Raw genomic sequence first — 23,338 nt, forward strand, 5'->3', positions numbered from 1 at the left:
TTTCATGAATGTTTACCTAGCACCTATTTGTGCTAGCCATTATGCTAAGTGCCAGAACTGGCACCGTTCTTGACGAGTTTATGTGGTTGTAGGAGAGGTAGACACATAGAAAAATAATAACATAAAAAATGGTATGCATTCTCTGGTTGATGTAAGTGCAGAATGGCGCTGCTATGGACTGAATGTTTGTGTCCCCTCCAAGTTCATGTGTTAATGCCTAATCTCCAGACGATAGTATTTGCAAATGATAATTTGGGGAGGTAATTAAGTCATGAGGGTAAAACCCTCTTGAATGGAATTAGTGCATTTATGAAAGAGACCACAAAGCGCTCTTTTTCTGCCATTAAGGATGCAAGAAGAAAATGGTCATCTGTGGACCAGGAAGCAGTCTCTCACCAGACACAGCATCTGTTAGTGCCTTGATCTCGGGCTCTCCAGTCAGCAGAATTGCAAGATATAAACGCCTGTTGTATGGCATTTTTGTTGTAGCTGCTCATGCGGGCTAAAACAGACACCCAACCCAGCATCTGTGTGAGCATGTCAGGTAAGTGTGTGGTGTATGGAGGCGGGGAAAGGAGCAAAGGCTTTGGTTACAAAAGGTTTCTTGGAGGAAATGGTGTGGGAATCACCTAATGCAGTGGTTGTCAAGCCTCAGCATGCATAAAATTGTCTGGAGGACTTGTTGAAACACAGAACCCTGGACCCTACCTCCATGGTTTTTGATTCTGTAGATCTGAGATGGGGCCTGAAAATTTGCATTTATAACAAGTTCCCCAGGAGATGCTGTATTCTTGATCCAGGGACCATACTCTGGGGACCACTTTCAAAATGTTTTTAGCTGTAGACTTACCCCCTACCCCACCCCCACCACTTCCCTTTTGTTTTTTTTCATGTGAAACCTTGTGTGCAATGTTCATGTGTAAAATAGACAAGAGTAGAGATGGCTGCAAGCAACGCTTAGTTTCTTCACCACTGGTGGCTTCTGAAACATCATTAAGGAAATTATGAATCTAGAGGGAAATCTGGTTCCACAATTTGATACTTTTCTCTGTGGCATCTCTGTCTTTCTTTCAATCTGTCTCTCTGATAAATCAAGTTGTTTGATAAAGAAGGCAGTCAAGTGATTTTGGAAGAGCCCTGTAGATCAGTGGGCAAAAGTTTTGGCAAAGAATATGTGGACTTGCGTTTGATTTCTCTTTTACAAAAATAGTGTGGTGATTAGGTGTGTTCTTGGATGTCTTTCACCATATCTTGCCTATTGAGCCTTTATTCAATCAAGTGTGGCATTTTCATATGAGATCTACAGTTATGAGCACCCCATCAAGAATTATTCGGATGATTGCTCTGTGTGTTAATAACATAGATCAGAGAAAAATGCTTTGGGTCAAAAACAGCACAGTTTGGAAACTCTTTCTTTGATGGCTATCTGGAATTAGTTCACAGTAAGGTATTATCTGCCTTAACATCTTAAAGAAAGGTATTGATGCCTAGCATCTTAAAGAAAGGGGAAAAATTGACCAATTTATCCAGATATCTAGGATGTTAGAAAAGGCTTACAATTGATTGAGGTATTCCTTGTCCTTCCAGATGTTCTGCATCACAGGGCAAATGCAGTTCATTTGTTAAGTTAAAAACTGGTTGTAGTATAATTATTTGAATCCATGCTAATGATCTGTAACTATAATTATTAAATAACATTTTAGTGTCTTCATTTTCATCATTGGTTGAAATGAAGACTCTAGCAGACAAAAAAAAAAAGACAAATGCCTTCCTATTTTGGAAAAGAAAAACTCTTGAAAGCTTGTTTTGGGATTATTCCAAGTTTTACTTTATTCTTAGATTATTTATACTGTCTTGGTGGGAACATTAGCATATCTATCAAACATGGAGGATTTGCAAAAGCCCAGAGTTCCAACCAAATTTTAATAAATACTGAGAAGCTTGGAGGCTTAGCTGAAACTTGTCCAAACTTTTTGTCTGATTCGGGACTTTGCAAGCCTCATCTATTATGATACTTGGCTCTTCTATCTAAAATCAAAAAAAAAAAAAAACAAAAACAACAACAACAACAAATGCAAATCAATATAAAAAGTGATTATTAAATAAAATACAATACACATTTCATGAAATGTCTGGGTCCAAACTACTTCCACAGTTTGGGGAAACATTTTATGCAATTTGCTATGTCTGTCTCTGATGTTGATGTTATTTTATTTGGATTTAAGTCTGAGGTCCAATCAGACTTAAAGTCTGATGTTCGTTTGTAACATCACCAAGTCTTCAATTATACGAGACCTGAAATGGTGGGACCAGAGATTACCCATTGCTAATTTGCATCTGTATTTCATTTTTCTAAAACCAACTGGTGACATTGGGGGTGCAGATGGTGGTTAGTGTATTTTAACACTCCAGAAAAGGGGCACTTTCGCCAGGAAGACATCTGGGAGAGATCCATCAGTGGTCATAGATTCAAAAAAGCGTTCACATACTCTTTTGGAGTTGACAGAGATGTGTGAAAACCTAACACATCTGGAAGACGACCAATCCTTACAGTTAGTCGACATCTGGGAATGTAACCACCCGGGGTGGACAAAACTGGCAATTAAACATGATGGAAGTTCACCATCTACAGACAATTACAGAGTAACCGCTTGTGAGTTATGAGGACACACATACATCTTGCGTGCTATAATGAGCCATTAGCGCCCAGCTTGCGTGAGTTAGAAGGCATCAGAACGCTGAGGTACGTATGGAGTTGTTTTCAGAAGTTTTCCCAATTTGTTTTTCTTTCAGAGCAATGTATAAAACCACACTGTAAATTCAGACAAAGCAAAACAAAAAGTTTAGCCTCTCTAAACTTCCTCACTCCTTATCCTTCATGTTTTAACTTGTGATTTTCATTTTCTGGCTTCATTCTCATTCTCAAGCCATTTATTTTTGTGTGTCTGAGTGTTAAATACCAACATTGTTGCTACTTCTCCTGGGTCCTTCTTCAGATGCATTTTATTACCCTTTAGGCAATTTCAGATGTCCCATAACAGTAGCCAGTATCTACATTTCATTCTGTTTTAAACATTGAAAATAATTCACTTTGCTTTGATAACCATTAAATATTACTCTTCAGAAGCACACAGGTAAGAACAATAAAAATGATTAACAGCTTCACTGTTTTCTGTGATTTTTATACTCCACTCTGTCCCTCCCCCCACCATTTTTGGTCCAAGTTTCTCCCTGAGATTTTTGTAACTCAAAAGACCTAGCACCAAACTATGTAAGAGACAGGCTGTTTGGACTTTCAGCTTTCTCATCTTTCCTTTCCTAGAACAAGAAAATCAGCGGTTTGTAGCTAAATGAGAAAGAAATCTGACTTTACTGCTGAGGCAGAATTTGCTCAAGTAGAAAGAAGTCGTTTTGTTGTCTGCAGTCCGTGGCTAAATATAGTCAGGTTCATGGAAGGTAGTCCCACTACTTCTTGTTCAACAAAATTGTTACAACATCCTGCAAATGTTTCAAGATGAAGGAAGTAAAGTTATGAAAAACTTTAACTGTGTCCTCTATAAGCTAATTCTAAAGTGAATCTTTGTGGAGAGTGTCCATGGAACAAATTCTCAATGTCATCGAAATAATAGAATTAGTGATCTTATTGATGGTGCCTTTAAAATCAGATTCTTCCACCAGCAAGTAGAAAAGGGAACCACGAGAATGAAAAATTCCCAAAAAACTCAGAGCTTAGAAAGAGAACCATAAACTTGGTAGTATTTGATAGTATTTAAACTAGGAGTCTAAAAACTTTTTCTTAAAGTCCAGCAAGGTAAAATTTATTTGCAGCTTTGTGGCCCTATGGCTTCTATTGCGTTTCTATCATTGTGGTGCAAAAGAAGGCATAGATAATACTGAACAAATGAACATGCATTCCAACAACATTTTATTTATAAAACAAGTGTAACTTGAGGGGTGTAGTTTGCTAATCCTTGATTTAAACACTAATTTAGGGAAAATAGAGAGAGAAGAAAAAACTTCGAACTACTGTGAGGTATTGAGTTAAAACTCCAGGAGAAAAAAAAAAAGGGTAACTCTTTGATCACCAGAACTTGTATGCAGCCTTATTCTTTATTGAGATGTGCTTTTTGGAAAAAGAGAAAGGCATAGAACCACAATTAAGGTGAGTGTAGTTAGTTTAATTCTTTCATGCTTTCTTCTGCTCTCTTCTCTTCTTTGCCTTTCTTCTTTTTTGTTCTCATTTCAATTTTCCCCTTTATTGTTTTCCATAAAATTTTAGACTTGTGTACATGTCACTTTCCCATATCTATTCCATGAAAATGCTTGGGCTATTCTGATAGATAGTTAGCATTTAGTCCTGGCTTGATTTTCGTGTAGAATGGGAGTGGAAGAACACATTAGCCTTAAGAAACAAACTTTTTTAGCCAATTTAAACAGTTTACATGTTTGGCGGCAATGAGGAAAAACAGATCTGCATCTCAACACGCTTTCCTATCGCTGCTTCAATGACCAAGAGTCTACAATCAATTACACGACACAACATTGTCTAATTGCTGGACTGTGTATGTATGTGAGGCTATCATAACAGATTAGCTCCTGCTACGATAAAATCATCATGTGGAAAACTCTCTGCCTTCCAGATACAGGCTTCTGCCAAACCGTTTGATCAATGTTACAGACTTTCTAGGCATTTATACTCAGAAAAGTGACTGTAGAAAAACAGCAGCCTCACATTCAGCACACTTGCCCTCTCTCCTTGCTTCAAGTCACATCTGCTGATTTCATGGTTTGACACTTCTTTTTACTCTTGTTAGCTCTGTTGAGCCTGTTGGATCCTATCTGGCCTCCCAGCCTCACACACTAAATCAACCAAGTTCAGATCAGGCTCTCTGCTAAGCAGGAAGAAAAAAGCACAGAAGGGGCATAGAGCCCTTATACTGAACTCTGGTAGACTTGGAGAATAGTTGCCCAAGTTGATTATTTGAATCTTGAACCCAACAAACTTGCCTGGGACTCAGAGTCATATTGGGGAAAGGGCAGTATTGAATTGGACGTGCTTTAAGCCACACACGTAACCACAGGTATAGATAGGATCTCAAGCAAGACACAAAGTGTCTTGGGTCCTTCGGTTTTTACAGAATAAGGAAGATGGATTGGGAAGTTTTTGAGGATATATTTCCATTTTATATCCCAAGAATTGCAGATGACATCTTGTGAAGATTCTTTTTTGACTCTAAACTTAATAGCAGTGCATTTAATTACTGTTCTAGTTGTCTATTGTATAACAACCTACCCCCAAATTTTGTGGCTTAAAACAGCAGCAGCATGTATTTTTCCTACACATCCGTAGTTTGGGTCAGAATCTGTAAGGAGTCATTCTCTCCCACTTAGCATCAGCTAAGTCATCTCAAAGGCTGGAATCACCGAAAGGCTTGCTCGTCATACACTTGGCAGTTGATATTTGCTGTTAGCTGGAACTTTAGCTGGGACTGCTGGCTGGAGCATCTTTGTGTGGCATTTTCATTTGTCCTGAGCCTCCTTACATGGTAGCTGGGTTCCAAGGGCAAGCATCTAGATAGAGAGAGCCAGGAAGCAGCTCTATCGCTTTTATGAGCTAATCTTGGAATCATACAGAGTCCTTCTCATCACGTTCTGTTTGTCAAGGAAGTTACAAAGGTATGCCCAGTTTAAAGGGAAAGGAAAAATTGATAGGGGTGTGGCAAGGTGGTGGGGGAGCAAGTGGGACTGGAAGTATTACTGTGGCCATTTTTGGAAAATACATTCACATTCAGGTTGTAACAAGTGCTTATCTTTGAATAGAACTGCTCTGGAGTAGATGTGCTAATATCAGTGCTTGGGAACTCAGATTCCTCATCAATAATTAAAAAAGAAAGAAATTAAGTGATTCTATATCCCAAAGTCTCTGCTTAATATCCCTGTATGCTTTATCTCATTTAACCATTATTTTTACAGATGAGGAAACTGAGGCAGGAGGAGTTCAAGTAACTTGCTTAAGCTCTCATAGCAGGCAAGTGTGCAGTGGAAAGTGGACTTCAGAATCATGCCCATCTAGTTCCAAAGCCTTTGCCTCCTCTGCTACCCCATACCGCCTCACACGTAAAACTCTTGTTCTCATGGCTCAGCTTTATTTTTTTGTGGCAGTTGAAAGAGGGTAAAATGCAGATGAGATTTTAGGTAAGACTTAAAAGGGAGGAGAGTTACCAGATATTTTAACACTTAAAATGACTCCATATCTAAAGTTAATCTTTGCACAAGAGTTGACAGTTAATATGTGGCTTCTTTTTTTTTTTTTTTTGCTCTTGCACTGGAGAAGGCAAAGAAGGATGATATCCTGGCTGTTATTGGAACCTAAAGACTGGGAAAAATGCTGAGGCATGTCTCTGATTCATAGCTGACAATGTGCATGACCATAGTGTGAATACACAAGTATATGTGAGACAGTTCATTGAGGGTTAATGATGAATAAGTGTATAAATTGTCTTCAGAGTCGGATGTGAGGACATGGAAGAGTAGACCAAAGTTGGCCAGTGGTCTGGACTAAAAAGTAGTCAAGGAGTTGTTGCCAAAGGTTGGGCTTCTGTATGTGGGCCAGGCCCATGGAAGAGAATGGAATGTCTTTGCTTGTCCCTGGATTAGGTTCTGCTATGAAATTTATGTGTCAGGCAGCTTTAATAGATGCCTTCGTGAAAGGCTCTCTGCTTACACATCCTTTAATGGTCACTTACCCCACTCATTCAGTAAAAACAAACACACAACAAGAAAACAAAAAGTAGCTAACTTGATCCAATAATCTTTCAGCATATTTGGCACTGACGTGACCCCACCAACTGTGTTATGGCATCATGTGAACATAGTCTTATATAAGTTTTCATGCCTGTAGCCTGTGCTTCCTCCCCTCACCTCCATCAGCTATAGAGAAATCTATGGTCTTTAGGAAATTTATTTTAAGAATTTTTGTTTTGTGTTAACAATGGGGTAGCTGATAAAAGACCATCCTGGGTCTGGTTGAAGAAAAATTTTGCCTTGCTTTCTGCATCAACACACTGCCTTAGTACAAATGGTCTCCCAAGGACAATTTGTAGGTCTTAGCTGTGGGTTTTTTTTTCTCATGTGCTTGCAACAATTTCAATTGAAATTGCTATGAGCTATGTGTTCATAGCTCAACATCTGGAAGCACATTTGGCTTCATTGTTGGAAAACAAATTAGCGTCTCAGATCATGCACAAGGGGCTGACCTTGTACTGGACAGCAGTGACCGTGCATTCACTTGATAGACCAGTCTTCTTTGACACGTGGGAAGAAGCCGAAATGCATCTCTTTTATGGCATTAGTGCTCATCTCTCAAAACAGCCTGAATCTACTTACTATAAACTGGACATTTGCCCTAAGACATGGAGCAAAAGATGACACTAATTGGAAGCTGGCATCCTGGAAAACATTGTCGGAGTCATCTCCTGCAGGAAGGTAACCCTTAGCCTGTGCCAGCACGGAACCGTGGGCTCCATGGACCTGCCTGTGTCTGCTCACACCTGTTTCAACACGAATGCCAACAAATGGGGGGTCAGGAGAAATTAGATACACAGAGCTTTTGGGAAGCCACAGAAGTCACAGGCCCTTTGAAAGTCCTTAGGAATTATAATAGATTGGACAAGGAGGTGATGCCCTATGTAGATGTATTTGGCTGTGATCATGAGCACTGAGAATCCCACATGAAGCACCAATCTGAACAAACTGAACAGTGAAGAAAAAAAAGGTTTAAGGATCCAGAAACTGATACCATGAAAGAGACAGAGAATCTATGTTACTGGTAAGTTTTATTTTTATTTCAGCCTTTTCTTTTTAAATTAGGGATGATGTAAAAATATGCAGGTAGAAATGTATTGTGTTGGAATAAATAAATAGACATACACACTAGTATCTTGTGCTGTTTCATGGATTGGGGCAGATTGTAAGTCAAATCATAGTCCAAGATATGCAAATTTTATATAAATTGCACATATAAAACCTGACATCACATTTAGCATAAAAGTGGGTGTTAATCCTAACTATGAAACACCAGTAATATAAAGTGATTACACTTTGTGATCACATGTGTCTTACTTTATCTCTTTACTTTCCTCTCGTAAAGAGCTCTCAAAACTTTTAATTATATGGGACTGCATAAGATGCAGACGTGAGGGATAGATATAGATGACTCTATGTAGCCAGGAGAGACACTGCTTCTTTCCCACTATGGCATATGAATTCCTTTTCCTACTATTCAGTTAGTTCAACAAAAGTGTATTAGGATTCCATTTGGTGTCAGACACTGTGTGCTAAGACACTTGGGATACAAAATATTTAGGCCACTTTTAGCAGTTTCCCAGGTTACTGCACCAGTGTCTTAGTCAGGGATCTTGTTTCTGGTCTAACCACTTCATCATTACACTTTCTCCCAACTTGTTCTTCAAAGTACAGATTGAGTCATCCCTCTAAAATGTAAATTCTATTACACTACATCCATGAATAAAATTCTTTAGTGGCTATAAGTTGCCCTCAGAATACAGTCCTGGCTCCTAGGCAGGACACCTGAGGTTCTCATGAGTGGGCTACTGCTTGCCCTCCAGCCTCATCTTTGGCCACCCCTCAGCATGCCTCTGATTTGATGCCACCATTAAACAGAACTACTTGTAATTGCCTGAAAGCACTATGTGCTTCCTTATCTCTAGGTCATTGCAAAAGGTGCTCTCTCAACCTGGATTACGTCCTGCCCCTCTTTGTGAGGTCAGTGGCTACTCATCTTTCCTGGCTTCATTGAAATGCCACTTCCTTTGGGGAGCTTTTCGTAACTTTCCTTCTACACTGCTGCAGCCCCCATCAGCTTATTTAAATAACCATCTGGTTAAATAAAATGATTTATATTATTATCCACTAGTACAGTTATCACTCTTTGGATTAAAGTGTAATAAATCTGTGCACTCCAGCTCTTTGTTTTGCCAGTGTCTTGTGCATACACCATGAATATTATAGCTGGGTGCACATTCTCATACTCACTGAGCACTTAACTATGGTCAGGAATAGGTTTTCCCTTATTATTTTATCTTTAAAACAAGTCTAAATGCTAGATATTATTGCCATTATCTCATCTTCAGCTACATTTAATTAATTTCCCCAGGCATTTAGAATAGCAGAACTAGCGTTTAAGCCCTGATCTGTTAGACATCAGAACCTGTTTCACTCTCTCTTAAGATACAGTATAAAAAGTTCCTTTTCTCTACCTCTCACTTACTTAACTTTAAACTTTTTGAGGTTAGGAATAATGTTTTAATCATAGTTACAGCTCCAGCACATAGTACAATGTCTTTCATGCAACACATTTTGAGGACACGGAGACTGAATAGGGAGGCCTTTGCACCTACCCTTAAGTTGCTCATAGAACTAGAGGGCAGGCATCTAAAAGTAAAATTTTGACATAATAAGATGAATACACTATTATAGATAGGCAAGGGTTACTGTGAGAGTGAAGAGGAGGGACATAGAGCCCAGACTTCAACGGCTTGGTTTCCTAAAACAGGTGATGCCTAAATTGAATGTGAACACACTAACTTCTTAGACGCATTCCCACTAAATGTGTATCTAGAGGAAATTCAAGTAATATAATCCTCTCCATGACAAAAAATGAAAGATAAACTCCAGTCATATTTTTGAAACATTTAGCATGTGGCAGATGAGGCGTGGAGCTATTGGTTATGTTTTTGTAAAAAAGAATTCCATAAGCTGATATACCATTGTTAAATTACTATTAAGAAATGGTAACATGTTAGGGTCAAGGGCTGGATTTTAAAATTTCTATTTGGCTTTTTTCATGTGACAAATGATTATTAGAGTCTGGCTGAGTAAAAACTGTAAGTCTTCAAGTAATATGAACTTGAAAGAACCCCCTCAATTTTGTTTAATTTTTTCAAGTACATAGAAACATTACCATTTCTGTCATATCCAGACTAAAGTCTGTTAGAAGCTATTTGCATGACCTCTTGTCCTCATTCTTTTCATCTTTGCAAAGAAGCGGCCGGGTTGTAGACTCCTGGAGGGTCTTTCAAGCTCTAGTAGACTGTGATCTTCAGTTTTGTCAGTGATTTACTCTGAGATCATAGTAAAATGTCCACTGTTTTAGTAAATATGGATAATCATATGCTGAATAGGAAAGGTAGTATTGTAGGTCATGTGTTCACAACTTTGGGCTAAACCCCAAGGACTTCTAACCTGAATTCAAATGAGCTCCTGAGATGGGTGTACCTGATTTCTGAAGGTCACTGACACCTATGTCAAAGTGAAGGCTGCTGTCCTTGGTGCTGACAGTGATGTTTCCATTGATAGTGTCTGAGTGAGTGAGTGTGTGTGTGTGTGTGAGAGAGAGAGGTGGGTGGGGGCAGAGGGTGAGTTATCAAAGACTCAGAAAAAAAGTATCTCACCCATTTAACCAGGAAGCATCACTTTTTCTCTGCTAAACCCATGTAGGTAGCTTCAGAGATTTTCTAGGATTCTTCATTTCTAGGATTTCTATCTTTTTAAACTGTGACTGAATTTTTACATAAAGGTTATGAGTGGTTCCCTCTTAGTTTTTCATTTTCTGTGCTGATTTCCCAGTTTTCCATGCAATAGCCTTTGTATGAATACCACGTCACAGAGTTACTTCCTTATATTTTCAAGTTTAAATACCCGTTTTATATTAATCCTTTGTGTTCTCCTCTTCACAGACATGGAGGACATCAGTTCAGTTTCTATGAACTTAAAAATAAATCAAGTTGCAATTAACCTATTTATGTGATTGCAAAATACTATACGTCTTTTCCTCTCCTACAGCAAGATACCTGTTCCTCCTGTTTGTTCTTATTAACAACCAGAATTCCTTGGGCTGATGATACTACTTGTTGACCAGCATGGAAGCATACATGAGTCATTATCTTTCCTGCTACCTTTTCCTTTTCTTAAAAAAAGTATTATAAAGCTTTTGCCTCATCTTTCTATTTTCTTATCATTTCATTGATCATAGGTCAGCATAGTTCCCACCAGGTATTATCTTTCAGGCCTTTTAACCTTTCTTATGCCAACTTATAGTTCTGTATTTCCCTTAGTTCTTTTCCAGTTATCTTAGAAAGATTTATCTCCCTCTGTTTGTTCCACTTGTGAGAGAAAAAGGGGCTTATCCAGACTATTCAGTTTAAGAGTATTGCTGGCAATGTCTCTATAGTAAAGGGAATGAAAGCTGGAAGCTTTGATGTGGAATTAGGGAGAATAAAGAATCAGTGCCTTTAACCTCTAAACCCATTGAAAATGCACAGTAAATGCATTCAGAACCTTCAAGGGCCAACATTTTCTTCCTTATCTTTCTCTAATTAAATTTACTTTCACTGAAAGACAGAATCTTGAATTCTCAGTTTGTTGAATTTTGTTTTTCTCTTTTGATGTTTCAATCATATTGTTTGATACATTTCTTTTCTAATGCAATCCTACAGTATTTCAGTTTCAACTGAGGTTAAAAAAGCTTTTGTGAACCAGACCCTTACAGAGAATGTGTAACATTTCATTATGTTTTTGAGGTCAAAGCAACTGGCATATAACTTTTGGAAAATATTAATTTTTATCATGGGGCCTCTGTATTAATTTCTTATGCTTAATGGGTTTTATTAAATATTTCGTTACCATCCATTTATTTTCAAAACCAATGCCTCCATTTTCTTTGCGTCAAACAAATAACCACCTTTGTAGGTTTTTATTTATTCATACTCCAGCTTTTAATTTTCTTTCTCTTATTCACGTGGAAATTATTAATAACAATTACCAATAGAGTGCCTAGTACATACCAGGCATTGTACTAATGATACTGGAAAAAATGGGGCACAAGAAGATGGCCATGTCCTAGGTCTCAGGCGAGTCCCTGGGATGGGCCCCACCAAGTGAGGGTCCTTGATTTCGTGCAGGAAAGAATTCAAGAGTGAGCCATAATTGAGTAAAAGATTTATTCAGGGAGGCACACACTGCATAGACCGAGTGTAGGCCATCTCAGAGGCCAAAGAGGCCACAAGGGGGATGGGTGGTCGTTAGAGTAAAAGTAGATACACACTCCATAGACAGAGTGTGGGCCATCTAGGAAGGTGAGGGAGCGAGAAGCCACGAGGTGTGGTGTTGCTGTTTTTATGGGCTTGGTTATTTCATATGCCAACGAGTGGGAGGATTATTCCAACTCCTTTGGGGAAGTGGTGGGGATTCCCAAGAATTGGGCCAGTGCCCACTTTTTGACCTTTTATGGCTAGCCTCAGAACTGCCATGGTGCCTGTGGCAGTGCCATTTTGTATGCTAATATATTACAACGATTGTATAATAAAGCTCAAGGTCTACTGGAAGTCAAATCTCCTGCCACCTTGGGCCTCAAGGTCTATTAGGAGTTGAATTCTTCACCATCTTAGTGCTAGTTACTGTGTCATTCCTTTTATAGTAGTGCCCTGCCCCCTTCCCTCCTGTCTCACTAAATCCTGAGACAGAGGTATTGAAGACATAGTTCCTATCTCAAGTTGTTCACACTCTAGTAGGGGGTGCCAGATGAGAAAACATAATTATGAGACTGAATTAACTGAATTAACTCAGTTAATTGAATTATGACAGAGGCATAAAGTTCGTGGGAACATAGGAAAGGGTATCAACTTATCACTGGGGTCCAGAGCTGGATGCTGTATGGTGTGACCTTGAAAAATTGCCCTATTGGACTAATAACTGAGCAGTGTTTACTGGTCCTGACTGTGGTACATCTGTGCAGTAGGATGTGCTTTGAAGTCAGAGAGACTTGGAAAGAAATTCTGGGTCAGCTATTTCCTAAGTGATGTTCTATCTGAGATTCAGTTCTCATCTACAAAATGGGAATGATACCTGCCTCACAAAATAGGGCTTGAATAAGATACTGAGGTTCATATCTTTTCTTTAAGCTCCTCTCCATGGAAGTTAACAATAAGCCTGAACTCTGATTATCACAATTCATAACACTCAAGCTCTGGTTTAGGCTATTTACATGTCTAGTCCTTTTGATCATCATCAAAACTCTATTATGTACATATTGTTATTTCTATTATCCTTGCTTCACAAGGAGGAGGATGAGGTCTACAGAAGTTAAATGATTTGCCCCCAAGGATATGGTTCGTAAAAGATAGAGCAAGGGCTTGAATTTAGATTTGCTTAGCACTAAAGCCCAGGTCATTATCCACTCCTATACTCTTGCTCCCTGCTCTGTTTTATTTTGATTATTGATTATGATAGACATTTGTCTCATGAGTTTTGATTCCTAGGTAGAAGACTAAGGTAGACTTTAAACTATATGTTTTATGGGGACATGCACCATATGTATTTTTTGCTAAGCCTAATAACCAGCATGTCACCTAAAACTTGATACCAGAAGGCACCTTTATATTTGTAAAAGTGTAGGCTAAGCTGGTATAACAAAGAAACTCCAAGACACAGATTTTTGTTTCCTTCTCACATAACAGTCCACGGGGTAGGTAGGTTTGACTTTGCCATTTTCAGTAGGCAGGCAGATGACAACAAAAGTCCAGGTCAAGGATTTTTTTTTTAAGCAAGTGATGCTAAAATTGCCCCATCATTTCCATTCACTCTCCATTAGTGAAAACTTAGGTCATCAACCATCCCTATAAGATGGGTCAGAAAATTTAGGTTCTAGTTAAACAGCTACTTTCTCAGAAAGGAGAGAGAATAGATTTGTGGGCACTGCCAGCAATTTCCATTATAGTGCTCAATGAACATTTATTGAATGAGTAAATGAAGAAACTCAAAGCCTGTAAGTAAACATAAGCCCCAATGAGACCAAGACAAAGATGTTAGCTTGATCCACTAGCTTAGAGACCCATGTCAGCATGCCAATATGTCTTTCCAGTTAATTCTTGCAAAAACACATCTTTAGTCATAGGCACCTATTGTAAGTATCACTTCACTATAATGTTTTTCTTTAATCTGTGACTGTGAGCTTTTCTCTTGAATGCCAGTATGGGATCGAAGCTACAGAAGAGTTTGTGTGAGCTCCATGGATTATGCTGCTCTCTTAAGGGAGATAAAGTGACAGTGTGTACAGCTCTTATCTATCACCTGTCAGGGATTCCTCATCCTGGGGCAGGGGAGAGTATCGGGAGTCTCAGCTGGTTATTTGTGATCCTCTTTAAGAATTACCTTGGCATTAGGCGAGAGTATCTGTGACACTGGCAAAATGTGATTTTAGTTCCCCCAAAAGAAAGTGCTGGAAATTTTCTACCTTTGGGCCTCTAGACTGTCAGATCAATATCCTGGCTTGGAACTCTATCCTAGCAACTTCCTCTTTTTTGCAATGTAACACTTTCTTTGTTTCATTAGAGTTTTTTCACAGCCCCTGTAGGGGCACGTGTTGTATGATGCCTGACTGGTAGCAGATAATTCACCCCACACAGAGAGTGACCACTTTTCTTTGTTGCCTGAGGGTCTGACAGATCCTTATTAATTTCAACAGCTAGAATTACAATAGACTTTGTGAATGCAGAAGAGAAAAAGCTACAGATCGGGGGGATAGTGAGGTCCTATTCTTCCAAACTTACCAAGGTGGAACGTTTCTCTCTCACTTGTAAGACTTAAAAAAAAAAAAAAAAAAAAAGAACTACTGAAATCTCATAGCTCTTTAAGCTTTTCCATTCCTAAGAGCTTAAAGTGACTCTGTAGACCTATATCTTATTTATTTTCACGACATCCCTGTGGAATCAGAAGCTAGTTTTTCTTTTACTGTCCAGAGGAAAGGCAGTGCCTAAGAACTCAAGTGACTTGTATTCAAGGTCAAAAAATGAGTTGAGTTGCATGTAAAGCCAATGCTTAAATGCAGGTTTCTGACTCCTTACCTAGTGGCTGCTTTAAGATGATAGTATTTGGGGAAGAAATGTAGCTGGAAGAACTGAATATATATGATAAAGACATGATGCTATGATCTATCAAGGTTCAGATCTGGAAATATATCTTAGTTCACAGATTTAAAAAATACTTGTGATGACTTAGCAATATTTAATGATGTGATCTGTTCTCACTCCCTCAAGCCCCAGGCACAGGGATCATTATTCTGTATTTAGTTTGGATAATGCCCTGAAATCAGAGTTCCTAAATACCACTAATGATTTCAAATATTTCAAAAGAGTGGGGGATCTTGGTCATGGCAAATAATTGATGCCCATTAAATCGTTGTGGAATAGAATGGTTGTTATAACAAATTAAAAGTTGGGCGAACACCATCACCTCAAACTTGTAGGAGTGGAGCAGAGTCTCCTTAACCCCTGTGATACCTTTGCACAAATTAGAAAACATGCTTTTCTTCCAGGTGGACACAGTGCTAAGTCAGGGTGCACCCCTTGGTGAATGAAGCTCTGGATGGATTTCAGCCTCATTTATCCAACCCTTCAGCTGGATACTCTTTGTGGCAATATTGGGATGGAACAATACCCTTCAAAGTCACCTGGCCCACCTTCCCACATTTAGGAAATACAACATTATGACTACCTTACAATAGAAGTTAATCCAACTTTAAAGACCTCTTGGAAAAATATTTTCACAGCTTCATTAGTTACTCATAATAATATTCTGAAATCCTTGAGGTTAGGACAAGGTTCATCTTTTTATGAAGGGAGACATGTGCATGATCACTTCCAAGAGGAAGCTGACATTTACAGGTAATTCATCAGGAGGTTAACCTTATGCAGGACACAGCTCTCAGCACAGAAAGGCCAGAGAGATTGTGGAAAAACCTGAGTTACAGTAGGTCCTTATAAAATTCATTCTTATAATGGAGAAATAATTTGTCTCTCTTCCTTGAGAGCCCGGAATTACCAATTTCCACTTGGGACTCAGGTTAGTATGATTAACCATAAAACAGATGGAAAAATGGGGGATTGAAAGAAAGGAAATACACTGAAAGTAGAACCTTAGCAGATCTTTTGGCCCTACCCGCCTGAAATGACAGCCCTGCATAGTGGGCAGTGACCTCTCTGAAAAGAACAACAATTAGGACTGCATAGATCACCAGCTTGCAGGGGATTTAACAAGCTTCACAAGAGACCAACTTACGACAAGCTTCCCACTGGACGTGGAGAACATCAGCGGGAAATGCTGGTGTACGAACAGGTGGCCTGGCCAAACTGCAGACAGCCATTCAGAGAGGAGAGCCTGTTTCCATCAATCAGGACTATAGGTGTCTGTACCCTTGGAGGCCACAGGAAGCACTAGACCTCCGAAGACATAACTAGTTCCTGCAGAAGCTCTCTTCCTTTGACTCTACTGATTTTGGTAAGAATATAATTGTAAATGCACGGTCATACTAATGTTTGATGATGGGTGTGTTTTAATTCACAGCGTAAGAAAAAGAGAAATGGACAGAAATGAAGTGACTTGCTCACATGGCATCAGCAGACTTTAACTTTCCAATTTCATCTTTCCACTAAACCTGATCATTTCTAGAGTTGACCAAATATAGTTCATGAAATACCTATAGGTACCATTCGCTGAACGCTTAGTACGTGAGTACTTACCATGTGTATGTATCAATTACTACGCTAAGCTCTTTATATAGTGTTATGGACTGAATTGTATCCCCCTAAAATGTATATGTTGAGACTCTAACTCACAATGTGACTGTGTTTGGAGATGACGCCTTTAGGGAGATAAAGTTAAATGAGGTCATAAGGTAGGGGCCTAACACTTTAGGACTGGCGTCTTCGTAAGAGGAGGAGACCCGAGAAATCGCTCTCTCCCATACATGCAGAGGAAGGGTCACAGTAGGATGCAGTTAGAACTGAGGCTTCTGGCCTCCAGAACGGTGAGAAAATCAACTTCTCCTGTTTAAGTCACCCAGTCTGTGAAATTTTGCTATGGCAGCCTTACCTAACACATATAATTAGCTCAGATAAGCTTTTTAATGGGACAGGTGATATTGTTTTAGGAATTAAGAGTAGCTATTAAAAATGCAGGTGGTTTTAGAGCCCAACTATCTGATCTCAAATCCTAGTTCTGCCATTTTCTACTTGTGACCCTGAGTAAGTTCTCAGTCTTTCTTTACATAAGTTTTTCCATCTGAAAAGTGGGCGTAATAATAGTATCTTTATTATTTTCTATTCAGTATTTTATTAAAATTAAACTAATAAAAAATAAAGATTGCAGATACTAAAAAAAAAATTATAGGAAAAAATAGTATCGTCCTTGTTGGGTGTTGAAGAGGGTTCAATGAGTTAATGTTTAAAAGTATTGTATTCTCTCCCTTACACCATATACAAAAATCAACTCAAAATGGATTAAAGACTTAAACATAAGACAAGATACAATAAACCTCCTAGAGGAAAACATGGGCAAAACATTATCTGACATACATTTCAAAAATTTTCTCCTAGAAGAAATAAAAGCAAGAATAAACAAATGGGACCTAATGAAACTTACAAGCTTCTGCACAGCAAAGGAAACCAGAAGTAAAACAAGAAGAAAACCTACGGAATGGGAGAAAATTTTTGCAAGTGAAATCGACAAAGTCTTGATCTCCAGAATATATAAGCAGCTCATACGACTCAATAAGAAAAAAATAAACAACCCAATACAAAAATGGGCAGAAGACCTAAACAAGCAGTTCTCCAGGGAAGACATACAAATGATCAAAAAGCACATGAAAAAATGCTCAATATCACTAATTATCAGAGAAATGCAAATCAAAACTAGAATGAGGTATCACCTCACACCAGTCAGAATGGCCGTCATTCAAAAATCCAAAAATGACAAATGCTGGAGAGGCTGTGGAGAAAGGGGAACCCTCCTACACTGCTGGTGGGAATGCAGTCTGGTGCAGCCACTATGGAAAACAGTGTGGAGATTCCTCAAAAGACTAGGAATAGACTTGCCATATGACCCAGGAATCCCACTCCTGGGCTTGTATCCAGAAGGAAATCTACTTCAGGATGACACTTGCACCCCAATGTTCATAGCAGCACTATTTACAATAGCCAAAACATGGAAACAGCCTAAATGTCCATCAACAAGTGACTGGATAAAGAAGATGTGGTATATTTATACAATGGAATACTACTCAGCCATAAAAACCGACAACATAATGCCATTTGCAGCAACATGGATGCTCCTGGAGAATGTCATTCTAAGTGAAGTAAGCCAGAAAGAGAAAGAAAAATACCATATGAGATCGCTCATATGTGGAATCTAAAAAACAAAAACAAAAACAAACAAACAAAAACAAAGCATAAATACAGGACAGAAATAGACTCACAGAGAATACAGACTTGTGGTTACCAGGGGGGTGGAGGGTGGGAAGGGATAGACTGGGATTTCAAAATTATAGAATAGATAGACAAGATAACACTGTATAGCACATGGAAATATACACAAAATGTTATGATAACTCACAGAGGAAAAAAATGTGACAATGAGTGTGTATATGTCCATGAATGACTGAAAAATTGTGCTGAACACTGGAATTTGACACATTGTAAAATGATTATAAATCAATGAAAAATGTTAAAAAAAAGTATTGTATTCTCTGGCACACAGAAAACCCTCAATATGAATAAGCTTTTGTTTTTACCTTAATTTCAGATGAAGAAATTGAGGCTTAGGGAGACTAAGAAGCTCAAGATCACCCAGCTATTAAGCTGGGATGTACCATTATTGGAACTAGATTCTTCATTTGCAGAAACCAAGGACTTAATCTTTACACTGAATTGACTCTGGCAAAGGACAATTAAGTGAGGGATTCAGTTAAAACTTTTTTCTAAGTAGGCTAACAATCTAGACATTTTGAATTTTTCCCACTTATACTGTAGGACCTTCGTGGGACTTACTTTAACCCACTTCACTTACTTTAAAACACTTCACTTCCCTAAAAACACCAGGGATGTCAGAGAAGCGGTCTTTTATTATTTCTCTTCCTTCTCAACACAATCCTGACTTGCTTCCTCCTGTCCCAGCAGTCTTAGAAAGTGTCCAAAATAGAGGGAAAGCACACTTACCATAAAGTATATGAGGACATTTAGCTAATAGAAAATGCTACATAAGAAACACGAAGTGGGCACATGGGCACAGAGAATTCCAAGGTGACCTCTACTAAGTTCATTTCTGTTTCATTCCACTGGGCAGTGAGACTTAGGGGGAAATCTTGAGGGATGCCAGTTTCTATGCAGCTTCTTGACTTCTCTGGCAAGCATTGAACATTGGGAACAACCAGGAAATCCCTCTCAGCTTTGTCTTAGGTGAACCATTTGCTTCTCCCTGTACCATTGCACATCTGCTGGCTCTGGTCTTGATTCTCTGGTTGCTTAAGCTGTAATTGCAACATGCCTTACCTTCTGGGAAGCTGCAGTCCACACAGCTACTGACTATTTAATATATTCCTGACCTGAGACCCCCATGCATGCTGAATCCTTTTTAGTGTGGCCAGAGGGAGGGGAATTTAATTGTTTTGGCTCATGATGGACCGTTTTCTCCTCTTTGCTTCTGAAGTCTTGCCAGAGACATTTTCTAACTCACTTGACCTTCCAAGATTTTTCTCTGTACCCAGTTGGTCTTCTGATTCCTACTTCTTTTCATATTATATCATTGTGTTTCCATCTTTTGACACTTATAATAATTATCCACTATACTTCAAGGTCATTGGCAGCAAGAAATATGTGTGTATAACCTCATAGATGCCATGGGTTGGGCTAGGCACTGGAGATACCTACAAGATACTCTCTCCATCTCTCTCTCTATATATATACTGAATAAATAAACCAGTGAATGAATTAATGAAGCCTAGTCAGCTGCACTTGAGAGGACCAAGCAGTATATGCCTCCATGTTACAGGTTATTAGAAGATGAAAGATTGAATAAATATTTATATATACACATGCACCACTTTGAATCCTGGCCCAAAGTCAACATCTTCTCAAGCAAACTAGCAAACTTCAGAACTTCATAACTCGAATTTGTAGTTGCTAGAAGGTTCTAAGACTATGGCCTAATTGAAATTCTCCAGCTCCTTCAATTGTCAGAACTCAATGCTATTCTGAGAGGGAGCTCTGCTATCCCCATGGTAACAGGGCTTCATTAAAGGTGTGACATCACAAAGCTGTGCTTGTTTGAGGACACCTGGGAATTTTAGGTACAGACGGAAATACCATTAAAGGCAAATTATACATACATAGTCTGTGTAATTATGTGCACATGCATAGATATGCCTAATTTAGCCACACTTTTCATTTTGTCTCATTTATCATTAGGCTTTTAACAACTCAAATCTCAAGCATGGATGTAGTTTAGTGTGCTTTATCTTCTTGAAGAAGAGTGCATCTGAATTTTGGGGTAAATATCTACCATTTAATGTGATGCTGCTCTTGAGAAGAAAAGAAACAAATAGATCAAATCCCTTGCTTATCTACTTATTATTCCTTTCAACCAAATTAAGGGAATGTTGATTCTTAACACACCCTCTGAAATGGATAAATATATCATCTCTATGCAAAATTTCCCACCACCATCCACCTGTCTGGCCATTCATGACTTAGGTCAGTTCCAGTAGCCTGCCTGAAGGGAGTATTTTAGACTTATGAGAAGGGATTGTACAGACAGCCTGGGCCAGGTCACCACAAATGTCTTTCATGTCTTTTTTTCTAATTAAAAAAATTAGTCAAAATATTCACACCATTTACTATCTTGTAGATGCCTCTAAATACTTTGCATAGTGTCTGGAAAAGGAAAAGTTTTTAAAAAAAGAACTCAGAGACTCAATGGATTTAAGAATGGTCTTGATTCCCTCATCACTAGGATAATCCCTTTGCTTTGTGTATTGGATTCCCTTGGATTCCTTTCCTATCAAAGACAGTGCTTTTAATGGCTCCATGTTATACAATGCAGCCAGGAAAGGTACCAGTCAGACAGGATTAGCTCTGAGAATGCAGGAAAATATGACAAGGTGAAAGGCTAACTATGAAGTGGGTTAGCTCATAAATAATATAGCTTGATAGGATTTATAAGGAAAAAATGTGAACGATATGCATAGGTGGTTTTGCAAGAACACGTGGTGTGTCTCTTTCCACTGGCTGAAGAGGTGCTCCAGCTGGAGTGTTTGCCAAGGTGACTTCTCCCTCCTGTGTGCTTTGAAAGGTCCTTGCTGCCCTTCTCTCTCCCCAGCCCCTACCCGCTTCTCTGTACATTTCTTGGAATTGTTAAAGATGTGAGGCTGAACGCTTGGCTTTGTTTATGACATTGATTCGAGCTGAGTTTTTCTAAATGGAAGTCTAACGCTCTTTTTCTAAATAACGTCTATGTGTGCTCCCTTCATTGACATTCACGTTTTGGGTAGGAGAAACAATCAGTTCCATTTCCTACATTTCAAGTGAGTTGGAGGCAGTAGTCTCCATGAGGATTTTCCTGAGGGCTAGGTGAACAGACTATCTGAGGATCAAAAATTACTTTCTCTATGTCTGTTAAATCCCATATGATTTTGAGTAAATTTCTTTTTTTTTCCTCAGTGGAAAAAAAAATGTTCAAACAGGAGGTTAAAGTTGGAAGGAAACTTAGAAAACCTATAGTTCAATCATTCATTTTAGAAAATGAAGAGACTAAGCCAAAGAAACAAAGCCAACCACTGCTTTGTAGCAGAACCAGAGCAAGAAATCAGGAACCCCAGCTACTTAAGTTTCCTGCTAACATGTGGGAATATATGTATAAATGTACATACAATATATGCATGCCTGCAATATATGTATATGCAATGTATGTACACATACAATATATGTAACCACACACACTTACATGTATATGTAAATACACCTTGAATTTTATCTCACCCCCTTATGACTCAAAATGTGGTCTGTGGACCGGCAGCATTGCCATCACCGGGAGCTTGTTAGAGATGCAGAATTTCAGGCTCTACCCGAGACCTGCTGAATCTTAACCTGTAGCCTAATAGGATCCCCAGGTGATTCACATGCATTAAATTTGAGAAGCACTGTTTTAACAATTCCTGCTTTTCTGTGATAACATAGTATGGTTATTCGGAGCCCAGAGATAATCCAAAATGCTCATTCTATATGCTGATTTCTCATCTTGTTCTCTCCTTCACAAAGTTTTAGTCATTTCACACTGCTGTAAAATGAAATGATGCTGAAATGTATCACTTCTATTCCACTCCTGTCTTTTAGAAGAAAGAGTTGCCTTCAGTTCAGATTTTGCCTCAGTCTATTCAAATAAAAATTGTTCCTTGCCCCAGAGTGTGCTAAGTACTTTGCTCACCGTTGTCGCCTGCGATGGTGTGACATTATAAGGATTACAGGATCTCCATTTTACCGAAGAGGAGACTGAGGCTGAAAGATGTGTCAGGGCTTGGACTTGAACCGAGATTTGGCTCATTCTGGAATGTGAACACTAACCACAGCGCATATCGCTTCTGCAATTCAAAGTTTGCTTCTTCTCCCAAGCATTTAACTCTCTGAAAAATGAAATTATCTTACCAAGTGAAAAACCAGAATTCAGACTTATCACAGTGCTTGGTACCTAGTAGGCACTTGAGAAAGATTTGTTGCATAAATGTATGAACGAATGAGAAGGCCTCGGTCTCCCTGGTAAGGAAGCGCCAGCTCTCCACAACGCCAAGAGGAAGGCGTGGCCAGGGGAAGAGTCTTTTCCCATTTTAAGGCCACTGATGTTTCCTTGGGATCCTAATCCTTCTACCTTCTTTTTTGCTTTCCTTTCTCTTTGACCTCGATATTACTGTAAATGTCTTGCTTTTCTTCTAAATTTTCACTTTTTGTTCTTTTCTGTTGTCTTGGGCAATAGTCTGACTGGAGGACCGAGGCCAAATCTAGTGACATCCTTGGAGGCACTGAGCTTCTATTTCAGGGATTCTGAGAAAGTCCCATTAACCTTTAATCCTCTTTCATTCCCTGGGAATTTCAGAGTTAGAGCATCAAACTTCAGGTTAAGATTTTATGTTATTAGACCTTTGTACATAAGTGTTAGTGAAAGTTCAAGAACCAGTCCCTGAGGAAGGAAGGAAAATATAGGGACCCTGAACGCCCAGAGCTAAGAGGGTTGGAGGGTGAGGAAAAGCGGAGGCTGGCCCGTCTGACAGGTCGTTCTGATAGAACTGAAGAGAAGTGGCCTGTTACCCACTTTAGAGTGCTGGCTCTGATGTGGTACCAGGTGGCAGAGGGCAGTGAAGGGCAGAGGGAACCTCCTGAACACTTGCCCCGACTGTGCAGCTATCACCTTGTGCAGACTCGGTACAAGGAGCCAAGAGCCA

General features: G+C 39.0%; 1 long non-coding RNA gene across 3 annotated transcripts in view; it reads left to right on the forward strand.

Annotated features, from left to right (window-relative positions):
• Positions 1 to 23,338, forward strand: part of LOC116281011 (uncharacterized) — a 183,889-nt gene that overhangs the window by 138,299 nt on the left and 22,252 nt on the right. For 2 of the 3 annotated variants that reach the window (XR_012073775.1, XR_012073776.1), the window contains exon 3: positions 349 to 544. This is a non-coding gene — a long non-coding RNA (uncharacterized lncRNA). Of the gene's footprint in view, positions 1 to 348; positions 545 to 3,322; positions 3,546 to 23,338 lie in introns of those variants that run through there. The other variant, XR_012073777.1, reaches the window with a different exon arrangement.

Source organism: Vicugna pacos, chromosome 6, assembly GCF_048564905.1.
Source record: "Vicugna pacos chromosome 6, VicPac4, whole genome shotgun sequence".
NCBI lineage: Eukaryota > Metazoa > Chordata > Mammalia > Artiodactyla > Camelidae > Vicugna > Vicugna pacos.